This window comes from Panthera leo, chromosome C1, assembly GCF_018350215.1.
Source record: "Panthera leo isolate Ple1 chromosome C1, P.leo_Ple1_pat1.1, whole genome shotgun sequence".
In the NCBI taxonomy this organism is placed as follows: Eukaryota; Metazoa; Chordata; class Mammalia; order Carnivora; family Felidae; genus Panthera; species Panthera leo.
The window spans coordinates 6,746,347-6,771,464 of NC_056686.1; the positions used below are offsets into that span (position 1 = coordinate 6,746,347).

General features: G+C 55.3%; 1 protein-coding gene and 2 long non-coding RNA genes across 7 annotated transcripts in view; 1 reads left to right on the forward strand and 2 right to left on the reverse strand.

The window, feature by feature from the left end:
* Window positions 1-1,931: 1,931 nt before the first annotated feature.
* On the reverse strand, window positions 1,932-3,182 carry LOC122227816. The gene is made up of 2 exons (XR_006206224.1): window positions 2,525-3,182; window positions 1,932-2,131 (listed from the first exon to the last, which is right to left on the reverse strand). It is a non-coding gene; the product is annotated as an uncharacterized LOC122227816 (long non-coding RNA).
* Window positions 3,183-7,236: 4,054 nt separating this feature from the next.
* LOC122227817 lies at window positions 7,237-13,724 on the reverse strand. The gene is made up of 4 exons (XR_006206225.1): window positions 13,502-13,724; window positions 11,905-12,013; window positions 10,185-11,120; window positions 7,237-7,320 (listed from the first exon to the last, which is right to left on the reverse strand). It is a non-coding gene; the product is annotated as an uncharacterized LOC122227817 (long non-coding RNA).
* Window positions 13,725-16,108: 2,384 nt separating this feature from the next.
* The window catches only part of PIK3CD (phosphatidylinositol-4,5-bisphosphate 3-kinase catalytic subunit delta), a 55,001-nt gene continuing 45,991 nt past the window's right edge, over window positions 16,109-25,118 (forward strand). For 3 of the 5 annotated variants that reach the window (XM_042952321.1, XM_042952326.1, XM_042952325.1), the window contains exon 1: window positions 16,115-16,203. The gene's annotated coding sequence lies outside the window, so the exon portion shown is untranslated. Of the gene's footprint in view, window positions 16,204-25,118 lie in introns of all 5 variants that reach the window. The other 2 variants (XM_042952322.1, XM_042952324.1) reach the window with 2 other exon arrangements.

Below are 25,118 nucleotides of genomic sequence, written 5' to 3' on the forward strand. Positions count from 1 at the left end.
ACCTGAGCCGAAATCGAGAGTCTGACACTTAACCGACCGAGCCACCCAGGCGCCGCCCCGATTCTTAATAATTTTTGAACCTGGGGCCCCACATTTTCATCTTGCATCAGGCCCCCCAATTATGTGGCCGGTCCTGACTGGTGGCAACACCTAACCCTGGGGAAGAATGAGAGCAGGAAGATTCTCTCGTAACCTTCTGTACCGTATACATGTCTGCAAACCCTCAAACGTGGGTAACTTATGTGTGTATATCCAGCGCGTGAGGGGAGATGTTTAGGGAGAATCCAGGCCCCCAGTGGAGAGGGTGTGGGCTGGGAACGGGCAGAGCTGGGCGGATTTCTTGTTTCTAGCAAGTGAGTTAGTTACCTGTCCACTCACCTTGGGTAAATTAATTACTCTGCCAAGAGTCTCTCCTCCTGGAAAAACAAATAAGCAAACAAACTGGGAATTGTTTCCTACCTCCTAGAGCTGCCCGAATGGAATGAGTCCGCGGTGTGAAGGTGCTTGGTCGGGAACACGGGTAACAAACCGCTGCTTGTTACTACTGGGTGAGCATGACGGGGGACGGGCGGGGCAGAAGTGCCCTGGAGGACCCACTAGTGACCAGAGACAAGAGGCTGGGGTCAGAAGTCCCGGCTGAAACATTCTGGGCGACAAAGTGGGAGAAACCAACTCCGATCAGCTTCAGCCGGCAGAGACCCTGGGCAGGGGGAGAGAGGATCCAGCTTGGTTGTGCCAGGATGGGAAGCCCCCCCACCCCCACCCCTGCAGGACCTCGCAGCAACACTTGTCTCTGTACTTAGCGCCCAGCGGGGAGGCCTCCGGTTACCGCCTCTCTCCGCTGAGCCCAGACCCCTGTCGCTAGGGGACCGGTAACTGGGCTGGGTGCTCCTTGGGTGAGGGCAGGTGGGTGGGGGCAGCAGCCCAAGGCGGCAGCAAGAGGAGATGGAGGGGACAGGGCAGGTGCACACCCACTCGGACCAAAGACCAAAGTGGGGGGAAAGAGCTGCCATGCGGTTGGCTCTCACTTTAGCTGCATGACCACAAAACCTCGAGGGGCCCTCTGCAGCCCCGAAGGCCCACCCCTGGGGGGTCCTGGGGGGCCCTGGGGGGACTTTCCACACCCTCACTTCCCGCCCCTATTCTCAACATCTCCTCCCCTCTCCTCTGTCAGCCAACGAGCTCGCTTCCTACTTCACAGAACAAAAACCCACAAAACCCAGGAGAGAAGTCCACCCACTCGCGCGATGCAGCCACCAGCCTACGGACAGCTGCGCCTGCCCCTGCGCCCCCTGCCTGTCGCTGGACTGTCCAGACACCCGGGGCCCCGCCCCTCTGCGGGGCACCCGCTCCCGCTCCCTGCTGCTCCGCGACCCCATCCAGCGGTAGCGCCCCCTGCAGGCGCTGTTGTCTCTTCCCTCCCTTATTCCCACCAGGCCGCTCTTCTCCTACCGGAAAACACCTTTCTTCAGGGTGTATGGGGTTCGCTGAGCTACTCTTTCTGCTTTTTGGAGGGTTTGAATTTTTTTTTTTTAATATCCCGTTCAGGGGCCGCCCTCTCTGCCTGCTCCCCTTCTGTTCCTTGCCTTTCCCTCCTTTACAATTCAGTCCAAAGGGCACGAGGGGGGAGCGGGGCGGTGGAGGGGGGAGAGGCAGCTGTCCTGGGTGGCCGGGTGGGGTGTCGGACCCACAGTCTGGTGAGGGGGGAGTCCACACGGGAGGGTGGCCTGGTGGGAGGTATCAGAGCCTGGGGGAGGAATGGGGGTGGGGGGAATCCTTGCATGGGGTCATCGCCCAGAGAGTGAGGAAGGCAATGTGTGTGGTGAGGGCAGCAGCTGCGTGATGTGGGGGGGTGCAGCCCAAGCAGGGTGAGGAGGGCACCCCCCCGCTTCGTTCTCCAGAGCACCAACTGCCACGGGAGGTATTACAGATGCGTTTGTTTGTTTCTTGTTTATTTCCGAATCTGCCCCGCCCCCCACCTGAATGTCCCGCAGGCAGAGTCGTTGTCACCGCAGTATCCTCAGGGCACAGGACCGTGTCTGGTGACATTTGACAACGTGTGTTGAATGGATGAGTGAAACTTGGAGCCTCGTCCCTTGGTGGTGGCCCAGACCGCGAGGCTTGGTGACACCTGCAAGGGGCAGCGGGGGAGAGGGGAGAAGTGAACCGTGAGGCGGGTTTCTGCTTTGGCCAGGGTGTCAAGAGGGACCGCTTTCACAGCGGCAGGAAGGAAGGGAAGGACCGGGCTAGGTTGGGCAGGAAATTGGGCCGGGGTCAGATTCCGTTGAGGGGACTGCCAGCGTCCAGGTGGAGATGCCACAGGGCTGCTGGGGAGGAGCTAGGGAGCTGGGAGGGAAGCGCCGGAGGGCTCCCCTCTCTGGGCACAGGAGCTGCTGGGAGAGTTAGAAGGTAGAGGCCGGGGCGGAGCGGCCCAGCACCAAGCTCAGGCAGAGAGCGGCTCTGGAACAATCTGCCTCCTGCGTGAAGGAATTGAGAAAGGAATAGGAAGTCTGGGGGAACGTACAATATGTTCTCAGCAAAAGGAGCTTCGCTGCTGCAATACGTGCCCCCAAATCAGCAGCAGCATGGCAACCCCGGGGTGGAGGCGCACGTCCCCACCCCCGGAGGACCCTGGGCAGGGAGGAAAAGGAATTACCTGCGCGCGGGCTCATCGGCGCCTTCGCCGGGAGCGCGTGCGGGACGCCGCTGAGCGCCGATGGGACGGTGGTGGCGTTGACCTCCTACGGCCACCAGGTGGCGCCCATGCCTTCCTGGAGCCCGAGCGGGAGGCCCCCGAGCTGAGCGCCCCGCGGGAGGACTGGAGGGACTGGCCAGCTGGGAGGCCCCGCCCCGGACCCACCTCGGCGTCTTTGTCGGGAGCAGCCTCGCGTCCCACCCTGCGCTCCTTTGGGGGTGGGGGTGGGGGTGGGGTTCACCCAAAGCTGGCCTCCGGACCAGAGGGCACTGGCAACCCGAGCCCCCAGCAGACTTAGCCTTCTATCCGTACTCAGCCACTTAATACTGCCTGAACAGAGGCATGTGGCTTCACGTCTGCCTCAGTTTCCTCGTCTGCACATAGCAGCGTAATCCCGACCTCGCAGGGGTGTTGCAGAGATTAAATCACATGGTGATGGTGATATACATATAGTGAGCTCTTTTTTTTTTTTTTAAGTTTATTTATTTTGAGAGAGAGAGCATGGAGGGGCAGAGAGGGGGCGGAGAGAGAATCCCAAGCAGGCTCTGCATTGTCAATACGGAGCCCGACGTGGGGCTCAAATCCACCAACAGTGAGATCATGACCTGGGTGAAACCAAGAGCCGGATGCTTAACGGACTGAGCCCCGTAGGTGCCCTGTTTTGAGCTCTTCCTAAGGGCGGGGCATTGTTCTAACCGCTTTACATAGAACACCTCACGTTATTTATTTAATTTATTTCTTAATTTATTTTAAGTGGGCTCCACACCCAATGTGGGGCTTGAGCTCACAGCCCTGAGGTCAAGAGTTGCAGGCTCCAGCCAGGTGCCCCCATAACACCTCATGTTAATAGTTCCCTTCTACGTGGAGCGGCTTGTGACCCGAGGCTGGGTCTCCTCTGCAAAGGGAAGGAGGCGTCCCGCTGGCCCCGGGGTGCTGCTCGGTACTGGGGGGGGGACTGCTATCCAAAGAGGGCAGAAAGGGGCGGGCATGCCTTTGAGGCTGAAGGCCGGAGGGCCTCTCTCTTTTGCAGTCTGCAACCCAGCAGCCCGGCCTATGGGGAGTGGAGGCAGCGGCGGGGGGAGGGGGGGAGGGCAGAGCCCACCCACGGCCCAGAGAGCAGCAGAGGGACCGGTGACGCAGATGGTGCCTCCGGGCCTGTCCATACCTGGCTTCTGCTGTGGTCTGGCAGCCCCCAGAGGCTTCTGGGAAAGGGACCCCTGTCGTGACGGGTGAGTGAAGGCCACAGCACGACATTGTGGTTTCGACCTCAGAGATGGGGGGTGGGGGGCCGCGGTGCCTTCTGTACCGGTGGCCAGGTTGGTTCCGTGGGCCTGGGGGGCTCCATCTACGACTCTGTGGGATGACGGGGACCTGGACGTCGTGTCCCGGGGCCGGGAGAGCTGGGGTCCAAGTGAGGGCTCCGGTGGGGGGGAGGGCCTTCGGGGCGTTGTCTCCCTGCTCCTTGACCTCACCCCTGCCTGGGTACCTCTTCTCCTTGCTCTCATTCTGACGATGCCTGTCAGGTGTGAAGCTAGAGGACTGGGGCTACCCCGAGTCCCCGGCTTGAAAGGGAAAGAGGGTTCTGGACTCATCTGGAGTTCTGAGTCCTTTGGGCTGTCAGCCGGCTGAACCCCCTCCCTGGTACCGCCACCCCCGTCTCTAACAAAGGAACCAGGGCACTTGGACCTTCCCGCTCACACATTGCAGGAAACAGGCTCTCAAGGGATGAGCCGTCGGTCGGCAGCCTTTTCTTACCACCCGTTCCGATGTGCTCAGACCAAGGAGCCAGAAACAGTGCTCCCCCTCCGCCCTCCCCCCGCCCCCCTGTCCGCTCACAGGCCCAGAACAAAAACACACCACAAATAGAAATCAAAGTCTGAGAAAGAATCAAGGAGCCATGACCCGGCCGTGGGAAAGGCTGTGTGGCCTTGGCCGAGTCGCTTAACTTCTCTGAGTCTGTTGGCCCGTCTGTAAACGGGGGTGGGCGTACTAACCTTGAGGAGCCGCTGTGAACAGGTGAGAGATGTCAAGTGCACAACACAGATGTAGCGTTTGCTCTGTAAGACGCAGCCCCTAAAAATACAGCGGAAGGGTCTTTCCTGGACTCTCCCACCAGCACCCCCACCCCACGCCCCCACAGCCCGGGCTGGGGCTGCCCCCTCGCCACTTTCCTGTAAGGCTGCGGGTGGAAGGGCGGCCGACGCCCGGGGAGCGTTTCTGCAGCCTTGCTCTCAGGCTCCACTTCCTGTTTTTCTCCCCAACGAATTTTGCACCATTGCCCTTTCATCAGCGCACGCTGGGGGGGTGGAGAGGTGAAGGTGAAGGTGAAGGCCCAAGCCCTCCAGGGGGAAGGAACCCTGGGGGGCGGAGGATCCCAGGGGTGGGGGCCTCAGGAAGCTGGGGAGAGCAGTGTATTCCATGCGTTGTGCCATCCAGCTGCCAGGCTCTGGGCTCTGTGGTCTCCAGCTCGGAGCACAGGCAGCAGCGGAGGTTGGGAGGCTGGTGGGGGAAGCCGGGGTGGCGGGGGGGGTGTGGGGGGGGTGCGGCTGCCAGATGGGAGGAGCAGAGGCGCCCTCCTTCCCATCCTCATTCTGGAAGCACTGGTTTTTCCTAGACGTGGGAGCAGAACCTACAGATGGACCGATCCAGGCTGAACCCCCACGTCTGGTGATATGAGGGGTGGAGGGGCCGCTCTGGAAGGTGAGTCTGGACTCCCCGAGGCTGTCAAGCCTCTGAGCATCTGGCTCCCAGTCCCTGGGTGTTGGGCGCCTGCTGGAAGGAAAGGAAGGAGCTGTTCCCACGCTGGCAGGACCAGGACCTTTGTCCTTCCTCTCCCTCGGCTGCAGACCCCTGACCCTTCTGCTGGGCAAAGCCTGTCCAGCCACGACTGGGTCATTCATTCATTCATCCCACACTTCCACAGACTCGCTTGTAACACTCTGGGTGCCGACACCGAGCTCACGCCGGGATGCCAGCCCGATCCATGCGGAGGCCCCGCTCTGAGGAGCAGCCAGCACCCTGGCAGTCGGAACCGAGCAGACCGAGTGCTACAGTGGGGGATGCTGCAGCCTGGAACAAAGACCCTTCTAGACAGGGGCCAAGTGGGCGATACCTGTGCCAACCGGCCAGGCAAGGAAAGAGGCGGAGAGGGCAAGAGGAACAGTTGGGAAGGGCAGTCCAGGCAAAGGGAACAGCCTGAGCAAAGGCCCAGAGTCAGGGAGCTTGGGGTGGTCCGGAGCCACAAGTCGCAGCCCTTGGTGCAGCTTGAAGGGCAGGAGGAGGTGGTGGGAGATAACCCTGGGGGGGGGGGGGGCTAGTCCAGTTGGCTCTCTTGATTATTAGATGTCTTAAGTTTGTTCTCCAGCCGCATGCCATGCCCCAGGGTAGGTCGCTGTCCCAGCAAATGAGGGACCCCAAGAATCAGAAATCAGTCGCTGACTGCTCAAGCAGGAAAGGAGACTCTATAGCAAAGGCACAGGATGTTCTCATGGAGCCCAGACACCCAGCCCAGTTTGGAGCACGAGAACTCAGAGCTCTTGGGTTCTTTCTCAGCACCGCTTGCTTGCCTGTCCCATTTGCCCACCTGCGTCACACCTGCCACGCTGATGTGGCCTGGATCCCTTCTCCCAGAGAGAACTGTGTCCGGGTCCCAAACCCCGGGAAGCAGGAATCGGTTATGGCCAGCGGTCAAGTTTATATGCTACACTTCTGTCATGACAAAGCAAGGAAGGGCTACGAGGAGAGGGGGCCAGATGGACAGCCAAGAGCATCCACTCTCCATCACACACGCACACACACACACACACACACACACGCTTAATTCCTTCGGCTTTCCCCAGATATCTCCATTCTGATTGCTCTTGCTTAATCGTTATGCCACAAAGTCCACCGCAAATATCTCGTCCCCCTGCCAAATGGGAGGCGATCCAAGTCAGGTCCAACTATTGCGTCCAGGGCTCCATTCTCAGAGCTGGTATCTTCAGCTGACACCCGGTCCTGTCTATTTCTACGGAGTCTCATCTAAGGTGGCTCCTTGGATCTGTCTCCATCTGTAGGCTAAGCGATCAGTTTAACCTCTCCTTCCGTGCTTGATCTCTAGAGCAGAAAAGGGAAGGAAGATACAGAGCACACATCCTGGTCTTCTAGCCAGGAGGAGTAAATTAAACCTCAGGAACAAGATATTCACGGGGTTTGCTTTACTGGTTACCTTCCTCGGCTTCTTCGTCGGCAAACGTGGCCGCCCCCGGTCCTGCCCACTGGGAAGGGATCCCTTCTCTGGGGTCTTGCAGACCCGCCCTTGAGAGATTCTTGGGACACCTTGTTCTAGGAGGGGACACAGCTACCCGGGAACCTGCTTCACGTTGGTGCTGGGACGTGGGCTTAGGAATCACCCAGAGGGTAAGCCATCACGAGCCCCAGTTTGCCAGGTTTTAGGGTTTCCTGGAGTTTCAATTCCCACAGAAGCTTAGTTAATTGGCTGTCAGTTTTGTTTTGGGTCATGTCATTGACCCAACAACCACTGCCATGAAATTCTGTCCAGTAGAACATTCAGCCGCAGACTGGGCCATCCCCCAGGGCTGGGGTTTCTCAACAGCAAGCATGGTGGCTGGTTTTCTTCTTTCAGCCTAAAGGTGAGGAGAGGAAATCATCATCTAACTTGGGTGGAAAGCAGGCTTTTTATCTAATTTCTCTTCTTCTTCTTTTTTTTTTTTTTTTAATTTTTAACGTTTGTTTATTTTTGAGAGACAGAGAGACACAGCGTGTGAGCAGGGAAAGGGCAGAGACAGAGAGAGAGAGAGAAACACACACACACAGAATCCAAAGCAGGCTCCAGGGTCCGAGCTGTCAGCACAGAGCCTGACGCGGGGCTCAAACCCATGAACTGTGAGATCATGGCCTGAGCTGAAGTCGGACGCTTAACCCACTGAGCCACCCAGGCACCCCTAATTTCTCTTGAAATGCTACCCCTACCTGCCTTCATGGCACTTGACAATGAGAGGCTAAAGGGCCAGAGGTTGAGGGTTATTCACTCCTGTGGCTCTTCCCAAATATCCCTGTTCCACTTGCCAAGCTCACAGACTTTTGTGTTTGGTGCGTTAACCTTAGGGTCACGCACAATGTGGCTCCTGCTATGCGGCAGGTTCATGACTATTTGATGCGTGGTTGTCACTGGCTATAGAAAAAAGGACTTCCCCCGACATAGTTAAATATTTGCCCCGCCCTTCCCCCCGATCTTGAGCAGAATTGAACAAAAGCTCATGTTGTGGCACCTTCTGAAGGCTGCTAGAAGGAATTCACATACTAATATGCCGGACAAGTTTCTTAAAGCGTCCCCCTTGGTTGGCACATGTTCTGAGTCCCGTGAGATCACTGAAGACAGATGAACTGATCTGTTACCACCGGCACGAACTGCTGATGTTCGTCCAGGGAGCGGGAATCCTCATCACCCTTCTCTCTCAAGTCTCTCTCAAGTCACCCAAGTTTCAATACCTTCTTTAAAAAGCGGCTTCCTTAAATGTCCATCAACTGATGAATGGATAAAGAAGTGGTTTATATACACAATGGAATACTACGTGGCAACGAGAAAGAACGAAATATGGCCCTTTGTAGCAACGTGGATGGAACTGGAGAGCGTGATGCTAAGTGAAATAAGCCATACAGAGAAAGACAGATACCATATGGTTTCACTCTTATGTGGATCCTGAGAAACTTAACAGAAACCCATGGGGGAGGGGAAGGAAAAAAAAAAAAAAAGAGGTTAGAGTGGGAGAGAGCCAAAGCATAAGAGACTCTTAAAAACTGAGAACAAACTGAGGTTTGATGGGGGGTGGGAGGGAGGGGAGGGTGGAGGATGGGTATTGAGGAGGGCACCTTTTGGGATGAGCACTGGGTGTTGCATGGAAACGAATTTGACAATAAATTTCATATATTGGAAAAAAATAATAATAAATAATAAATAAATAAATAAATAAATAAAAATAAAAATAAAAAGCGGCTTCTTGGGGTGCCTGGGTGGCTCAGTCCGTTAAGCGTCTGACTTCAGCTCAGGTCATGATCTTGCGGCTCGTGGGTTCGAGCCCCGTGTCAGGCTCTGTGCAGACAGCTCAAAGCCTGAAGCCTGTTTCAGATTCTGTGTCTCCCTCTCTCTGACCCTCCGCCGTTCATGCTCTGTCTCTCTCTGTCTCAAAAATAAATAAACGTTAAAAAAATTTTAAAAATCAATCAATAAATAAACATTTAAAAAAACGAGAAAAAATAAAAAGCTGTTTCTTTCCATTCCATTTCTGATGCCCATTTCTGTATTAATTCTGATTGTTGGTTGTTTTTTTTTTTTTCAAAAAACAGAAATCAGGGAACCTGGCTGGCTCAGTCAGTAGAACACGTGACTCTTGATCTCAAGGTTGTGAGTTCGAGCCCCACGTTAGGTGTAGAGATTACTTGAAAAACAAAAACAGAAACCAACTCAAGAGGGTTTGTACTGGGTTGAATATTATCCCCCCCACCCCAGATTCATGCTCACATGGAAACTCAGAATGTGACCTTAATTGAAAATAGAGTCTTTGCAGATGAAAGAAGATGAGGTCATCCTGGATTAGGGTATCTTTATAAGAAGAGGGAAATTTGAACACAAACACAGACACATGGGGAGAATGCCAGTGAAGACGGAGGGAGAGATCAGAGTGTTGCATCAACAAGGCATTGAACGCCAAGAAGGCAGCACCAGAAGATAAGAGAGAGGCCTGGAACAGATTCTCCCTAGAGCCTCTGTAAGGAGCCAGCCCTGCCAACATCTCAATTTCAGACTTCTGGCCACTAGAACGATAAGAGAATAACTTCCCGTTGTTTTAAGCCACCCAGATTGTGCTAAATTGACACAGCGGTCCTGGAAAATGGATACAGATTTTAAGCAAAATAAGGGAATAAAACCTAAGGGTGTAAGCGACTTTCAGAAGAACCCAAGGGCAGAAGCACCTGGGTAGCTCAGTCGGTTGAGTGTCTGACTTTAGCTCAGGTCACGATCTCACGGTTCGTGAGTTCGAGCCCCGTGTTGGGCTCTGTGCTGACAGCTCAGAGCCTGGAGCCTGCTTCGGATTCTGTGTCTCCCTCTCTCTCTGCTCTTACTCTGTTCATGCTCTCTTTCTGTCTCTCAAAAAATAAATAAACGTTAAAAATTTTTTGAAAAGCTTATTTTATTTTTGAGAGGGAGAGACAGAGTGTGAGCAGGGGAGGGGCAGAGACAGAGGGGGACACGGAATCCGAGGCAGACTCCAGGCTCTGAGCTGTCAGCCCAGAGCCCGACACAGGGCTCGAACTCATGAACCGCGAGATCGTGACCTGAGCCCGAGTCGGATGCTTAACGAGCTGAGCCACCGGGGCACCCCTAAGATCAGCCTTAAAAAAAAAAAGAACTCAAGGGCAAGAATGCAGTGGAACCTCAACAAGATACACGGAAAGGAGCTGAAAAGTTGCCTGAAATCGTATCTCTCACCTGTGACTGTCTCTTCCTCTCTGTACATCTGCTTCCTGATTCTCTCTCAGTCTCTGTCTCTGCACAGCAGCTTCTCTGATGGCTTCAGTCCTTTTGAGCAGCGTAAGCGACCCACAGCTCCCTCGCGTGAGTGCACAGCACCCAAGCTCCAGGCACCCGAGGAATCACTACTCTGTATTCCTAAGGGAACCGCTGGCTGGCGAACCTGGGGCCAAGTGACCAGCCCCGGGCCATCAACTTGGGCATGCGTAAAGGCAAGGACATCTGACCAGAGACAGTGTGGAGAGCCACGTGGCTCAAGAGTCCCCTCCAGCTACACCCACGTGCACACGTCACACTGCCAGGGGGGCGACCCTGCACAGAGGCAATTCTGCAGGGAGCGTTGTTCGCTTGGCGACGTCATCCTTTCCCATGATGCTACAGGCTTCAGAAGGCCGTCTTCGATGGGTGCACACCATTCGGTCAGGTGGGCGTGCCATGGCTTCCTCTGGACAATTCTGGCCCAGGGGAGAAGGCGGGCCCTTCACAGGGTTAAGGTGACACGCTTTCGTCCTCCCGTTTTTGGTTCAGTGCCCAACCTCCTGCTGCTGCTCGGCCAATAGACCTCATACTCTTCCCGTCACCTGACGTCGGGGGCCTAGGAAGGCTGCCACTTAGGGCACTCCCACCTGCCCGCCGGTGACCTTGGCGAGTTACCTACAGCATTGCCTTAGTTTGTTTGCCTGTGAAGTCAGGATAATAACAGCATGTGCTCCATAGGGGGCTCCAAGGGGAGGAAACAGGACAGCCTGAAAAGCATGATCATGCTGACCGCTCACCATCGTTCTGCTTCGGTTCATTTGCCGTGTAGCCAGATTTACCGGTTCCATGACAATCCCCCGAAGAAACGAGTGTGTATTAGTTTCCTGTGGCTGCCGTAACAAAGCACCACAAGCCCTGTGGTTTAAAAAACAAAAACCACACAGAAATTTGGGGTGCCTGGCTGGCTCTGTCAGTAGAGCATGTGACACTTTTTTTTGTTTTTTTTTAATGTTTATTTTATTTTGGGAGAGAGAGCGCGCGCGCCTGCGTGCGAGCTCACGAGCGGGGGAAGGGCGTGGGGGGGGGGGGGGACAGAGGCTCCAAAGTGGGCTCTGAGCTGACAGCACAGAGCCCGAAGCAGGCCCCGAACTCGTGAACCGTGAGATCATGACCTGAGCCGAAGTTGGAGGCTCAACCGACCGAGCCACCCTGGGCGCCCCAGGCATGTGACGCTCGACCTCAGGGTTGTGAGTTCAAGCCCTGAGTTGGGTGTAGAGATTATAAATAAATACACAAACAAATAAATAAATTAACTAACTAAAAAAAAAAAAAAACCACCAGATATTTATTCTCTCACAGTTCAGGGAGAGTTCAGAAGTTCAAAACCAAGGGCCATTCCCTCCAGAGACTCTAGGGGGGGATTCTTCCTGGCCTCTTCCAACTTCTGGTGGCTCCCAATGTTCCTCGGTTGGTGGCCGCTTTGCCCCAGCCTCTGCCTCCAAGTGCACATGGCCTTCTCCTCTGTCTCCACTTTCCCTCTGTCTTCCTCTCGTACGGATGCTTGTCACCGGATTTAGGACCCACTCAGATAATCCAGGATGACCTCATCCCCAGATCCCTCACTTAATTACGTCTGCAGAGACCCTATTTCCAAATAAGGTCGCATTCCTAGGTCTCAGGGAGTGGGGTTTGGACATACCTTTTCGGAGGCCACCATTCAGCCCCGTCCAGGAAGAACATGGCTGTCCTCCTTCTAACTCCTCTCTCTCTCCTTCAGCATTTATGCTCTTTGCGTCTCATTTTCCTGTCTGGGGAAAAAAGTCACCAGACATATGCCTTCTCATTTGAGGTTTTTGGGGTTTCACCTGGGGGTGCTCCTCAGACACAATGCCTTTAATGATCGATACCTATCTAGAGGGATACTTATCAAGACAGAACAGGTCTAGATGCATAATGCAGGTGGCATTATGGCCGGGCTCAGCTCGCGAGCAAAACCCAGCACCGCTCGTCTGCACCCTGTTTGCAAAGCGGCGTCTGTCTCCAAACCACTTTCACCGAAACATCTCTTGTTGGTCTTACGAGCTCTCTGAAGCTGGGGTAATAAACCCCATCTTAAGGAGGAGGGGACAGGCTGGGGGTGGGGTGGGGCAGGGCTGGGTCTCAGGGTCCCCAGGGAAGGTTCAAAAATACTCTCTCCACCCCAACAGGCTCCAGGGCCACGCCTTCTCACTTTCTGCAACCGCCCCCCCCCCCCCGGGGACTCTGACCCCCGCCCCAAACCATCGTATCCCACGCTGTAACACAACGCCTTCTCCCCCTCCCACACCTCCCCGTTCTATTATTTTTTTTCTTTAAATAAATGTTTAATTTTAGAAGAGTTTCAGATGTACAGGGAAGCTGCTCAGAGGATAGAGAGTTCTCACATACCCCACACCTAGTGTCTTCTCTTGCTAATATCTTACGTGACTACGGCACATTTGTCACAACTAATGAACCAACGTCGAGACGTTATTCTTAACTCAACCCGTGCTGCCTTCGTTCCTACCTCCTGTCCTCTTTCTGTGCCAGGAGCCCAGCCAGGTCACGAAGTGACATTGCCATGACACATGACTCCTTAGGTTCTTCTGGGCTCTGATGGCTGCTCCAGTTTCCCTGGTCTTTGATGACCTTGACAGTCTCGAGGACTGGGCAGGTATCTTTGTAGACCCCGCCGTCTCTCCTGCACCTCTCTCTCCCCTCCTCCCCTGCCTCCTATTTCTTCGCAGGGCTTTACTACTTTAAGACACTGTAGCTTAGTTTTATTCTTCATAGTTTCTCTTCCCGCGGAGGATAAGCCCGGGGAGGGCGGGTCTTTGGCTTGTACAATGCTCTATCCCAGGGCCCAGACTGTAGCAGGCAGGCATGCGGGCCAAATGAGTCAGTGTTACAAAACCTGGGTCATCCCCAGTTTATGGAGGCAGGAGGTCGGATCCAGCCTCATGACCCCACACCCTGGTGCCCTTCTTTCCCCAATCCCTCCACAGCGTCAGAAGATATGTGGAAAAGCCAACTGCCCTTTCTGGAACACTGACTTTGTACCAGGGGCAGGACCCTCCCCCAGCCCCGGGTCGGCAGGGCTGGAGTGGTCCTCCCAGCCTTTGCACGGCTGGTAGGTGGTTGAGCTGGGATTCGAACCCGAGGCATCCTGAGTTTAGAGTTGTTTGTGTTTTCCAAAAAGGATAACTCGATTTCTGTCTGGAGCCCGTATTTAGTTGGGCCCAGACACTCAACCTCCATCCCAGAAAAGCCTGGTTCACCTGGGCCACCTCTGGGCTGATCTGGGTCTTTCTGGATCATTCAGTCCAGCTGTGAGTCATCGTCCACAAGGCACAGGCTGGGGATGGGGGCTGCAAGGACCCCTGCCTTCTTTTCCTCAGGCTCCTCCAAGCCCGAGTCCTCAGAAGTCAGCCTTTCCAGGAATTAGTTCTGACCTTGACCTCGTTCCCTCACGGTCTGCAGGGCCCTTCCATCACCACCACTGTGACCTCGTCCAAGGGGCCTACGGTGAGAAATGCATTTTACATCTTGACCGAATGCACACTCACACATACCTAAAATCTGACCGTTTCTATCCTGTTCCGTTTTTTAACCTTGACCCACCGAACGGGTTTCCAGTACACGAATGTGTTAATAGGTCACAACCTGCGGCTGCTATGGGGAAATACTGCTGGAGAGCCAAGCACAGAGACTGTGTTCTAGGATAGCTCAGTAACGTTTTGGGGGGCGGGGGGTGGGGCTGGTTCACTGTGCTCAGTACTGTTGGAAGCACTTTACATGTAGTACCTCAGGCGATTCTCCGAACAGGTCTAAATGCTGAAAGCCAAGGTCGGCATCCCTGTGTTTCAGATGAGGAACTGGAGGCACAGAAAAGGTAAATCACTTGCCTGAGGCCACACAGCTCCACGGCTGAGTCTGGCTCCAGGACAGGTACTCTGAGAAGCTTCCCCCACACGTTTCTCCAAGGCAAAACGGCAAGGGTTCGAGCTGGATAACGTCTGCCCTGCTTGGAAGGAAAGGAGCCGCAGCCAAGCGGGCAGGATGGGGCAGGGAGGCAGATGCCCGGAGCCCTTTGCGGAGGGGCTGAGGAAGTGGGCTCCCCATCCTTGCACCCCTGCACCCGGGGTTCTCAGCTTGGCTCTGGCTGCCCTGAGATAACCCTGCTTGTGGGCATGTGTGGGTGTCAGCGGTGAAGCCACTCGAGGTCGCACAGCGATGCTTTTACTGCATCCGTGAGAGGCCGCGGAGGCTGGAAGGCTCTGGAGGGGGGAAGTTCTGCAGGAAAGGAGGTAGAAAGAAGCAGGCCCCAAGAGTTCCGTGTGTTCCTCTGGCCTGCAGGGCACCTCTGTCTGCCCGAGCCTGCTCCCCGCTGACCAGCACCCCTTTAATAACTGAGACCTCTTTTCCCTTCCATAAAATGAGGCCAAAGGACTTCCCCGTCAGGAGGTCACATGAGGAGTAAGGCAAGGACTTAGTTGCCGCTAAGAGGCTTCTTTTCTCCTAGGACTGTGATAAATCCCCCACTATGGCTGGGTCTCTTTTGTTTACGGTTCAAAGGGAACGTCAAGTAGCTTCCTCCAAATGCACCGGACAATAGTTAAAAATAAAATAAGAAAAGAGAGATCAGAAACCATAGAGAGGAAGGCGGGAGGCAAGTCTATCTAGCGACGACTGTGCTTGGGGTTACAGTCGGCCTGAATCTCCCGGCACTACAGGCACCGAAGGAGAGAAGTCCTACGGTGTGGTCTCTAAAGGGAAATGTGCCCGGTTTTCAGGAAAGCGAAGCTTCTTTTTTTTAATTCTTTTTTCTTTTTTTTAAATTAAAACAAATTCATTTTTGAGAGAGAGAGAGCATGAGCAGGGGAGGGGGCAGAGAGAGAAGGAGACCCCAAATCCACAGCAGGCCCCACCCGTCGGCTTCTTACACCGACCTCTGGAAAGCAGGGAGCAAAACTGTTTAAATTGCCGACTAGTAAAAGCAGGGCTCGGACAGGTGTTTGGAAACCTCAGAAAACGGGAAGCCTTCAGTAACCTACGCTTGCCCTTTCTTGGCTGGAAACCGAGGGCTCTGCTCCTTCCTTTGCTGCAGCCAGAGCTGGGCCCGCGCTGGCGCTGGGAGGCCGGCGGATCATTTGGGTAGAAACAGCCCCTCTCCAGGCCTCAGTTTCCACATCTCTCCAAGGGGACCAAACAGGGGCTTTAGCTCCCAGACCGGAGGGGGGAGGGTCCTTTAAGTCATTGTTTGTGTAAGCAATTGACTTGACTCTTCCCCCACCGCGCCCTAGAAGGATTTCTAAGCCACTTTTGTAATCTGGCGACTCCCCCCCCCCACCCCCTCCATGGTCTTGACTCCCCCAAGCGAGGAGACCACAGCTTTCCCCCCAGGGCCGAGCCCGTGGAACTCTGCGCTCCAGTCTCGTCTCCCAGGCCTCATGTACCCTCCCTGGCGCCCAGCTACTGCGTTCTCGGCGGGCGGCGGGGCGGGGTGGGATGGGGGTGCTCCCCGGGTGCCAAGAGCTGCAGCCACCGCCTCCGTCTCCCGCCCTCCAGCCTTCCTCCGGCCAGCGTGGAAATTCTTTGGTGTGTGAATGTGAAGGCGTGGGCTTTAGGACCTTTATTTAGTTGTTTTCCTTTGTATAAAAAGAACGCTCGTTTGGAAGACGGGCAAGATGCAGCTTTACAGACACACCTGGGATGATGCCCCTCCAGCCGCAGACGGGGTGCGGATTTGGGGGAGGGGGGGAGGGCGGGGGGTGCAGACAGGCGGCAGGAGGACCTGTTGTTTTTCCTGTTGCAAGTAAAAAGGAAACAAAGTGGGAAGTGGAGTGTGCGGGCTGTCAGCAGGCGGGGCGCCCCCACCGCGCCCCGCCTCCCTCCCTCGAGGCTCACTCGCGCCCAGCGCGCTGGCTCCTAGCGGCCGCCGGGCCGAGCCGCCCAGCCCCTGCCGGCCGCGCCGGGACCGGTAAGCGCTCGCCTCCGGCTGCGTCTGGGGAGGTGGGGGAGAGGGCGCTGGCACCGGGGGGCTGCGGGGCGTCGGGGGCCCCGGGGACCTGCTCGCGGGCGTCTCCCGGCGCGCACCACCGGCGCGCCTCCCGCGTCCGGCGAGCCCGGCGAGGCGCGCCCCCCACCCGGGCCGGCCGCCGGGACCCGGGAGCGCACAGCTTCCCTGCGCCGCTGCTGCGCGCCCCGCGGAGCCCGACGGGGACCTCCCGGGAGCGGCGGGCGCTCAGCCGCGTGCGCCCTGTCCCGAGCGCTGGCCCGCCGGCCGAGGGGGCGTCCCGGCCGGCCGCGCTCCCACCGGCGGTGCGGCCCGGTGCCCCGGCCCGGGCGCGGGGAGAGGGGCGCGCACGCTCCGCGGCGCCCTGGTCCTGCGCGCCCTCCCCGGCGCGGACGAGCGGGGTCCCCGGGAGGAGGGAGCAGCCGGAGTCGAGTCCGCCGGGCGCCCCCCCACCTCCGCTCCGGCCCCGCCCGTCGGGCCTGGGGGCCCCGGGCCTAGGGCGCCGCTTGCCTCGTGTTTACTGCAGTCGCCGGCGGAGACCAGCCCCCGGATCTGCGGCTGAGCCCGGGTTACGGCGGCAAAACCGCCTCCAGCTTTGCATTTCCGGACTCTTTCTTCCCCCCCACTTCTTTTTAATACTCTTACCCGTAATTCAGCCAGAATGAGGCTTCTTCTTTTTTAAAATCGGGTTTCCTGTTTTTATTTAGGCTTCCTTCTCTGCACTTCCCTTGAAATCTAGGAGAGGGGAACAGGGAGACCTTTCGTGGCGACCAGGATGCGGGGGGGGGGGGGGGGGGGCACGTAGCCGGTGATGCTCTGCCCTGGTGGGGAGATGGGGTCCGGAGAGTAAGGACTGATGTGAGACCCCGAACTGTGCTCTCCCGGAGGGGGCGAGGGCGGGGATGCGATTTCCCGGGCTGGGGTGGGGGCGCCTGGGGCGGCCCAGGCTGGCGGTCCACGTACCAGGTCGTCCCGAGGCACCCTTGCACCTGCCCAGTTTGCGGATGGAGCGCTCTGGAGCTCTCGAATGACCGAGCGGCTTTCACTTGGATCAGGTCCCCCGGAAGGAGGGTCTCGAACCCCAACAGACTGTCGGGGGGGGGGGGGGCTTCTGCACCTGGGCTCCCGCAGAAAGCCCCGTTGCGCGCCATCCTGAGATGTCCTACACCGTCGCGCGTGTATGTGGGGCAGGAGTGCCTTCCGGGGGCGGGGGTCCTCTTTCAGGGGCTTCGAGGAGACAGTTCCCTGCTCCAAAGGGACTTTGAAACCGATTCATCCCACTGCTGGCTTCCAGGACAGAGGACGCCGCTGGAGTGCCTGGCAGTGCCTTGGTATTGCCGTGGAGTGAATGGTACCCTTGGGACTCTTTCCAGCCCTCCCAAAGAACCGATCGTTTTTCCAGATGTTTTCAGTTAAACAACCGTAGGACCTGAATGATGTCGCCTCCACTTTCCAGTGGAGGAAACTGAGGCCCAGAAAAGTTAAACTTGCCCACCCACGCAATTTCCAAGTAGCTGATCCAAACCCCCAGTCAGTACCTTCCACCACCGAAGTGTTTAGTCGCCTGTAGGTGCTGTGGCTCGCAGATTAACGAAAATATTCCCTAAATGTTCTCTTGATGTAGGGATGGGGACTCTTGGGGTGCCCTTTCAAAGACGCAGCCTCTAAGGTACCCACCCTGATAACCCCTGTAAAAGCCTCTGCTTCTGTCAGCTGCCGGGTTTGACTGGCCTAAGTGGGGGTAAAGAGTCTGCTAATTAAGGAGGCTGCCGCCAAACACGAGGAGATTGGACTAGAACTTTCTCTTCTGCTCTCTAGAGCAGAAATTGCCACCCCTTTAGCATTTCCACGCCTTGCTGTGGATTGATTTCTTGACTTCAGGATTCCATCCATCCTGCCTCCTGAGAGCACTGTCTTGCACACGCAGAGATTGGTTCTTTCGGGGATTTGACGAGGTCCTACAAGTAATGGAGGACCCTCTGGGGTGCGGGGAACCGTGTTCTTGAAAACGAGCTCACAGCAGCCCGTTCTAAGACATCCAAGCGTGCCTCTTTCTGAGCCCCACTCCCCCCACCTCCTCTGCCCACGTTTAGAAACAGTGCTGGCCACTCTGCAAATACCGATGCTTCTGGAATTAGGGCAAGTGCCCCAGAGGCGCCCCTGGCCACGGAGATGGTCCCCTTCCAGCAGGACTTTTCCCTTTCTTTACTGTGTCTAATAAGTATTTCTGGAGATCCCCCCTCACAGGGGCTATGTTAAGAACAAGGCAGGCAGGGAGGGTACCAGCCCTGTGGGTGGGGGGCTTACAAGACACGAACGATCCGCACATACTTGGAGACCAGCCTCAGGCCTGGTTAGCCAGTACTCCCAGTGCTGCTGTGTCCAGAAAGTTCAAGGGGATGTGAACGTGGGATCAGTTCCTGCTTCACCTTGTTTTGTCTTCAACTGCACAGTTAAAGGGAGAAGTGAATGTGTAACTCATGAAGCAGTTCCCCTTTGGCTGGCTTATTTTTCAAAACCATTTTTGTTTAGAGAGCAGTTCCCTCCCTCCCAGAAGCCAGCTGCTTCTGTGGGTCTGGTGATGGGGCGTGGGGCCTCACCAAATGTTTCCTTACCGTGGGACCTGAGTAAAGCTCTTTCAGCCACTCCCCGGGGGACAGACACGTTTCCTGGCAAAGCTGTTGTCGGGCAGGTCCAGGGGGAAGCACTCCAGGAGGATCAGGGAGTGCCCACCGGTCTGATGGTGGAGGGATGCAGTAATCGACCACCACCCTGTCTGATGGCGGAGGCGTGTGGTAATTGACCACCAGCTGCAGGATGGCAGGAGCCTGAATCGTTGGGAGGGAGGCAGACACTCTCTCTGTGCCACTGCCAGTATTTCATAAATGACGAGGGTTGCAAAACTCCTCTCTCCTTGCAGCTAATGCTAAAACTGAATTTTCTTTAATTTGGTTAGTGGAAATCCCCCCGCAATCATATCAGAAATGCTGCCAGTTTCAAGATGGAAAAAAAAAAAAATTAAAAACCCGGGAACCTCCCTCCCCACTCTTTCCTTGCAGACAAACACTGTGACTTTCTGTGGGTTGTACCAAAATATGGCCCACTCTCCGCTCCCTAGGGGCCAGCCCAGTCCCCGGGGCCTGAGGTCGGGCGCAGCAAAAGCTCCAGCTGCTGTGGCCTGTGTGTGCATGAGAACCCCCCCTCCCTCCCCAGGAGTGATAACCTAGCTTCCCCTCAGATAAGGGTCAGGGCTTCTCCTAGAAATGGGTGCTCCCCAAGGCCTCCTACTTTCTGGGCCAAGAGGGAGAGTGATCGTAGTAATGGGTGTGGCATTTCTAAAGTGGTATTTCAGTTAGCTTCTGTTTCACTCGCTTTGGGGGAAATGCTTTCCACTTAGAGAAAATGCCAGAAGAGTGGGGCACGGGGCGGGGGGGGGGGAGAGGAACAACGACAGAAAGGGAGCAAAGTTGGATTTATGTCCTGGAATGATGCTGTATTTGTTTCCTGGGGCCGCTGTAACAAATTACCCCACATTTTGTGCCTTAAAGCAGCAGGAATCTCTTTTCTCACAGTTCTGGAGCTCAGAAGTTCAGAGGCAAGGTGTCGCCAAGGCCTTACTCCCTCCAGGGGCCCAGGGAAGAATCCTTCCGGCCTCTCCCAGCTCCTGGTGGCTCCAGACTGTCCTTGGCTGGTGGCAACCTCACTCCACTCTCTGTGCCCTCTTCACGTGGCCTTCTTCTCTGGGTCTGTGTCTTTCTGTTGTCTCTTAAAGGATGCTTGTCATTGGATTTGGGGCCCATCCTTAAGTTAATTACATCGGCAGAGACCCTTTCTCTGCATAATGATTTTCCCAAAGAATCCACAGGTTCTGAGCATTGAGACACGGACATATCTTTTTAGGGCCACCCTTCAGCCCACTGCAGATGGACAGGATCTTCTGGGAAGGTGCTGGACAGGGTTATCTCGTCCCTGCTTCTGGGCCCCCTGCGGCTGCTTCCCAGTCTCTCCTCTCCCTCGCCTGTCTCCAGCTTCCCTTTCCCCCAGCTTTGTGAGCTGGCTCCCACCGCAGCCCCCTCCCCAGGGACAAGAAGAGACAACTCCCAGGCTTGAAGGAGCTGACTAAGTTCTAAGTCCTCCTGTCTCCCTCCTGACCTTCCCTCTTTCTCTTCAAAAACAGCTCCTTCTCTGCTCAGGGCCCCTCCCGGCCAGGGCTCCCCCCACCCTCTGTCTGGGGCCACACAGCCCCAGACGTTTTGGAGTTTCCTCTGTTGAACAGCCCCCAGGAGAGGTGGGGGCAGGGCTCGGTTTTGCTGCTGGGTCTGCCGGTCCTGCTGAGGGGCCCGGGCTGTGGGATGGGGTGGTGGCCGAAAGGGATTGGGAGCCCCCCCACCCAATCCCGGTCAGTGAAGCTTGTAGGAGGTTAAGGATGAGGACCAGGGGGTGCGACAGGGAGTGCTCCAGGACTTCCGGGTCTCTGGAGGGCAGGGCCACACTCCTGCCTCCCTCCCTGGGGCAGGAGGGGAGCACGCGTGCATGGCGACTCTCTGCTTTGGTTGTGAAATCCGGGAGAAGTATGTTCTTATCAACAGGGAGGCAAGATCATAGCCCTGTTATTGAAACTTTGAAAAGTCACTTAAGTATGGTGGGGTGGGGTGGGATACAGACCGGGTGGAGGGATTGCCGCGGCGGAAGAAAAAAATTCTATCTTTGGAGCCAGCCAGACTGGGTCTTAATCTCAACTTCTTTTTATCTGCTAAGTGACCTTCGGCAAATCACTTAACCCTTCTGAGCCTCAGAATCCCCAATGGCCACGCTGGTGTGACCCTCAGTCTGTAGGATTTCATGTGCCGTCACGTGTGAAGGGCCAGGCGCACGGCCACACGGCAAAACACACAAATGCCTGTGAAGGAGCCGGTGGGTGGATTCATAAGGATCCTTATCCCACTAACCCCAACACAGACACTGCCGATCCGAGTTCCTTTACCCGCTTGGGGGGTGCATTTTTAATATCGTTGTCCCTAGTAAGCACGTGCTTTTTTATATATTTTTTTTAAAGTTTATTTTTATTGATTTTGGGGGGGGGGGCACGTGCACAAGCAGGGGAGGGGCAGAGAGAGAGGGGGAGAGAGAGAATCCCAAGCAGGCTCCGCACCATCAGCGCGTGGGCCCGAACCCACGAACCTCGAGATCATGACCTGAGCTGAAACGAGGAGTCGGATGCTCAACTGACTGAGCCACGCAGGCGCCCCTGTATATTAATTTTTACGCCTCAATTGTAAAACAGACACAAGAAAACTTACCCTTTGGACCATATACAGTTCCGCGGCATTTAGCACATTCATATCGTTGTGCAACCCGGATTGCCTTCTCCAGAGCGTTTTCATCTTGCAAAATTGAAACCGTGTCCCCATTAAGCAATAACGCCCCATTCTTCCCTCTCCCCGCCACCCCCCCTCCGCCACCCCCCACCCCCCCACCCCCCACTGCATCTGGCAACCACCATTCTGCTTTCTGTCTCTGTGAATGTGACTGCCTTCCGCACCTTCTGTGAGTGGAGTCATACAATGTTTGTCCTTTTGTGACTGGCTCATTTCACTTAGCAGAATGTCCTCGCGGCTCATCCCTGTTGCCGCGCGTGTTGGAACTTCCTCTTGAAGGCAGAATAACCCTCCGTCGTAAGTCGATGCCATTGTGTTTATCCGCTCGTCCGTCCTTGGATACCTGGGTTGCTTCTGTCTTTTGACGCCTGTGAACGTGGATCTACAGATATCTGTTCAGATCCTTGCTTTGAATTCTTTTGGGTATGTGCCCAGAAGTGGAATTTGCTGGATCATATGGTTGGTAATCCTATGCTTAAGGTTTTGAGGAGCTGGGCATGTGCTTTTGTGGTTTGCTTTTTTCACTTAATGTGGGCTCATTAGCATTTTTCCGCTTTGCGTCGTAACAAGCCATCCTTTTCAGTGGCGCGGTGAGCGTCCTGAGGGGCACCATCATTTTCTCAAGAATCCTCCGTTGGGGCACATTTATGTTGCTTCCAGCCACACACACGCGCGTGCACACACGCGCATGCCTCCACACACACACGCACACGAGACTCTCAGAATACCGTCTCATTGACATTTTCAGGTATATGGCTTTTCCCACATTCAAGAATTATTTTATTAACGCCATTGAGTGTTTTTGTGGTTCTTCCTGCGAAATGGTTTTCCAAGAAAGACTGGATCTGTTTATCCTAGCGATACATACAAGTTTCACAACTCGTTCACTAGTGTTGAAGAATACTGGGCAGAAACGTTTTACTCCTAGGTAATGTGTTTCTCTTATTGCTAATGAGGTTAAATAGCTTCCTTTTTGGCTCTAGGTGTACGTATGGCGTGAAGTTTGCTGCAGCGTAATGCCGCGGTTAAACAAACCCTTGATCTCTGGAATTGGGTGGATTCCGATTCAAAACCTTAGCATCCCCACTTGCCGGCTGTGTGACCTTGAATAGATGACTTACCTTCTCTGATCCTCAGTTTCCTCCTCTGTGAAATGAAGCTAACACGGCCTGTCTGTAAGGATGTCTCAAGGATTCAATGAGACAAATTAGATAATGAACATTACGAATCACATAGTCGATACTCAGTGAATAGTAGCTGTTGCTGCTTTCAGCGTTATTCTCATTTAACAACTCTTCGTTCACCCTCAAGATTCATCTTGTTTCAACAAGGGGAGACGGTATACACTCACGCCAAAGGCATTTAGGTTAAGCCCAAGGATCAGTTTTTTGCTACAAACGTAGACAGTCCTCGAAGGAAGCTGAGCTGACCGCCGCCCTCTTGATCAAGTGGGCAGTGTCCGCGGCTGTCCGGTTGGATTTGGGTGTGAGCCTCCCTAACGCAAGCAGATGAACCTGTGCCAGGTGGATACTTAACGTCCCTGGGCTGCAACCAGCTGCCCAGAATCAGGAGGCCCCCACAGGGCTGCTTCTCCAGGACCCCGTTCCCCTGGGGTCCTGCAGCCCCCGTGGCGTGCAAATGGCGCATAAAGCCTCGCTAATGGTTGAGTCCAGAGTTCATCTTGGTGGCTGTTCCCCTCTTGACATCCAGGTGCTTCTTCGAACAGTTTAGGAAACCGAGGCAGGCATTTCAAGGGCAGGACCCCTGGGTTTGGGCACCAGTATGGGCTGCTGCGCGTGAAGCCGCTTTTGAAGCCCCCTGGGGGAAGGTGGGAGTCACTCTCCTCTCAGGTGGACCTCCGGTAGCCCCAGATGAGGGCGGATGTCGGTAGGCTCCCAGAGTTTACGCATGCTTAAATGCACGCGTTTTCCTCTGCTGCTGACCTGGGTCTGAGGAGGAAGTTAATGAAACCGAGATCTGGGTCTCAACCTCTTCTCGACAAGTTTCTTTTAGGGGGAAAACACCCAGAACCCTCAACTTCCCCCTCCCCAGTCTCTGCTTCTGGGTCCAAGAGCCGGATCACTGGGTCCTGAATCTTTGTTCCCTTCCCCGTTGTGTGATGCCGCGAATATTTGAATGACACAGCCCATCTGCTGTCATTGGAAACCAGTGATGAATTGTGGTCTTTTTTTTTTTAAATTAAATGCAGCAGCCCGTCAAATATGTGGGGGGGGGGGTTATGTTTATTCATTTATTTGGGGGGAGGACAGAGAGAGAGATTCCCAAGCAGATTTCACACCGTCAGCACAGAGCCGATGCGGTGCTCGAACTCAGGAACTGTGAGATCATGACCTGAGCCGAAATCAAGAGTCGGACGCCCAACCGACTGAGCCCCCCGGGCACCCCTGCAGTAGTTTCTTGAGACATGTGTGGCTTCACGTTCCCAGTGGGCAACACAGTGCAAGGGCACAGAGTTGCACGAATGAGTAGAAAGGAACTTAGGGTCAACAGAACTTGAGTTGACAGTCAAGGTCCTGGCTTTGGGTGTGGACACACGGATGACCTGGCGAGGTACTTTCCGTCTCCGAGCCTCCAGGTTTTCTCCTGAAAATTGGGAACAAGTACCTCTTTTACTGGGTTGTCATGAAGATTAGAAATAAGGAAAAACCTGTAACAAGTAACAGGCTCGCGAAAAATTGCCATTTTTGCCTTCAGATGAATGAATCTTCGCAGCCTACATTATGGGCAGGAACGGATTTTAAAGGACCGGCGTCTCTGTCACAGATCATTAGGGTTTGCTTGTGGGGTAAAGTCAATCCACCCATTAGCTTATTTGGCCCTCCCGGGACTGACCCATATGGAATGCCCAGAGCACGTGGCAATAAATACCACCATTTTATTTATTTATTTTAAAGTTTATTTATTTTGAGAGTGAGAGAGAGAGTGCACCCAGAAGTCGGGGAGGGGCAGAGAGAGAGAGACAGAGACAGAGGGACAGAGAGAATCCCAAGCAGGCTCCGTGCCATCAGCACAGAACGCAATGCAGGGTTCGATCCCACGAGCTGTGAGTTCATGACCGGAAGTCATGACCTAAAGTCAAGAGTGGGACCCAACCCACTGAGCCACCCAGGTGCCCCAATACCACCATTTTAGAGGTAAAGGTTGGGATGGCTTTGTCCTTTGATATCAGCCTGCTCCTCTGAGGTGGGTCAAAGCCCAAAGGTTTGTTTTTTCCAGCTTGTTCTAACCCTTTAGGGTCTAAAGGAGCTTGGGGCACAAGAGCGGGGATCTTTCCAGACAGTTTCTTGCTTCCCGAGGGGAGGGGGGTTGCAGGAGCGGTCCCTGGACTAGCCCACCTGACCTGGACTGAGAGCAGATGAGAGCGGCCTGCCATCCAATGCCCTTGGCTATGGCAGGGGACTCTGGCTGGCCCTGTCATCTCTGAGCAGCAGCAGCAGCAGCAGCGAGACGGGGGCTACGGAGTGGGTGAGGTCCTGGGGG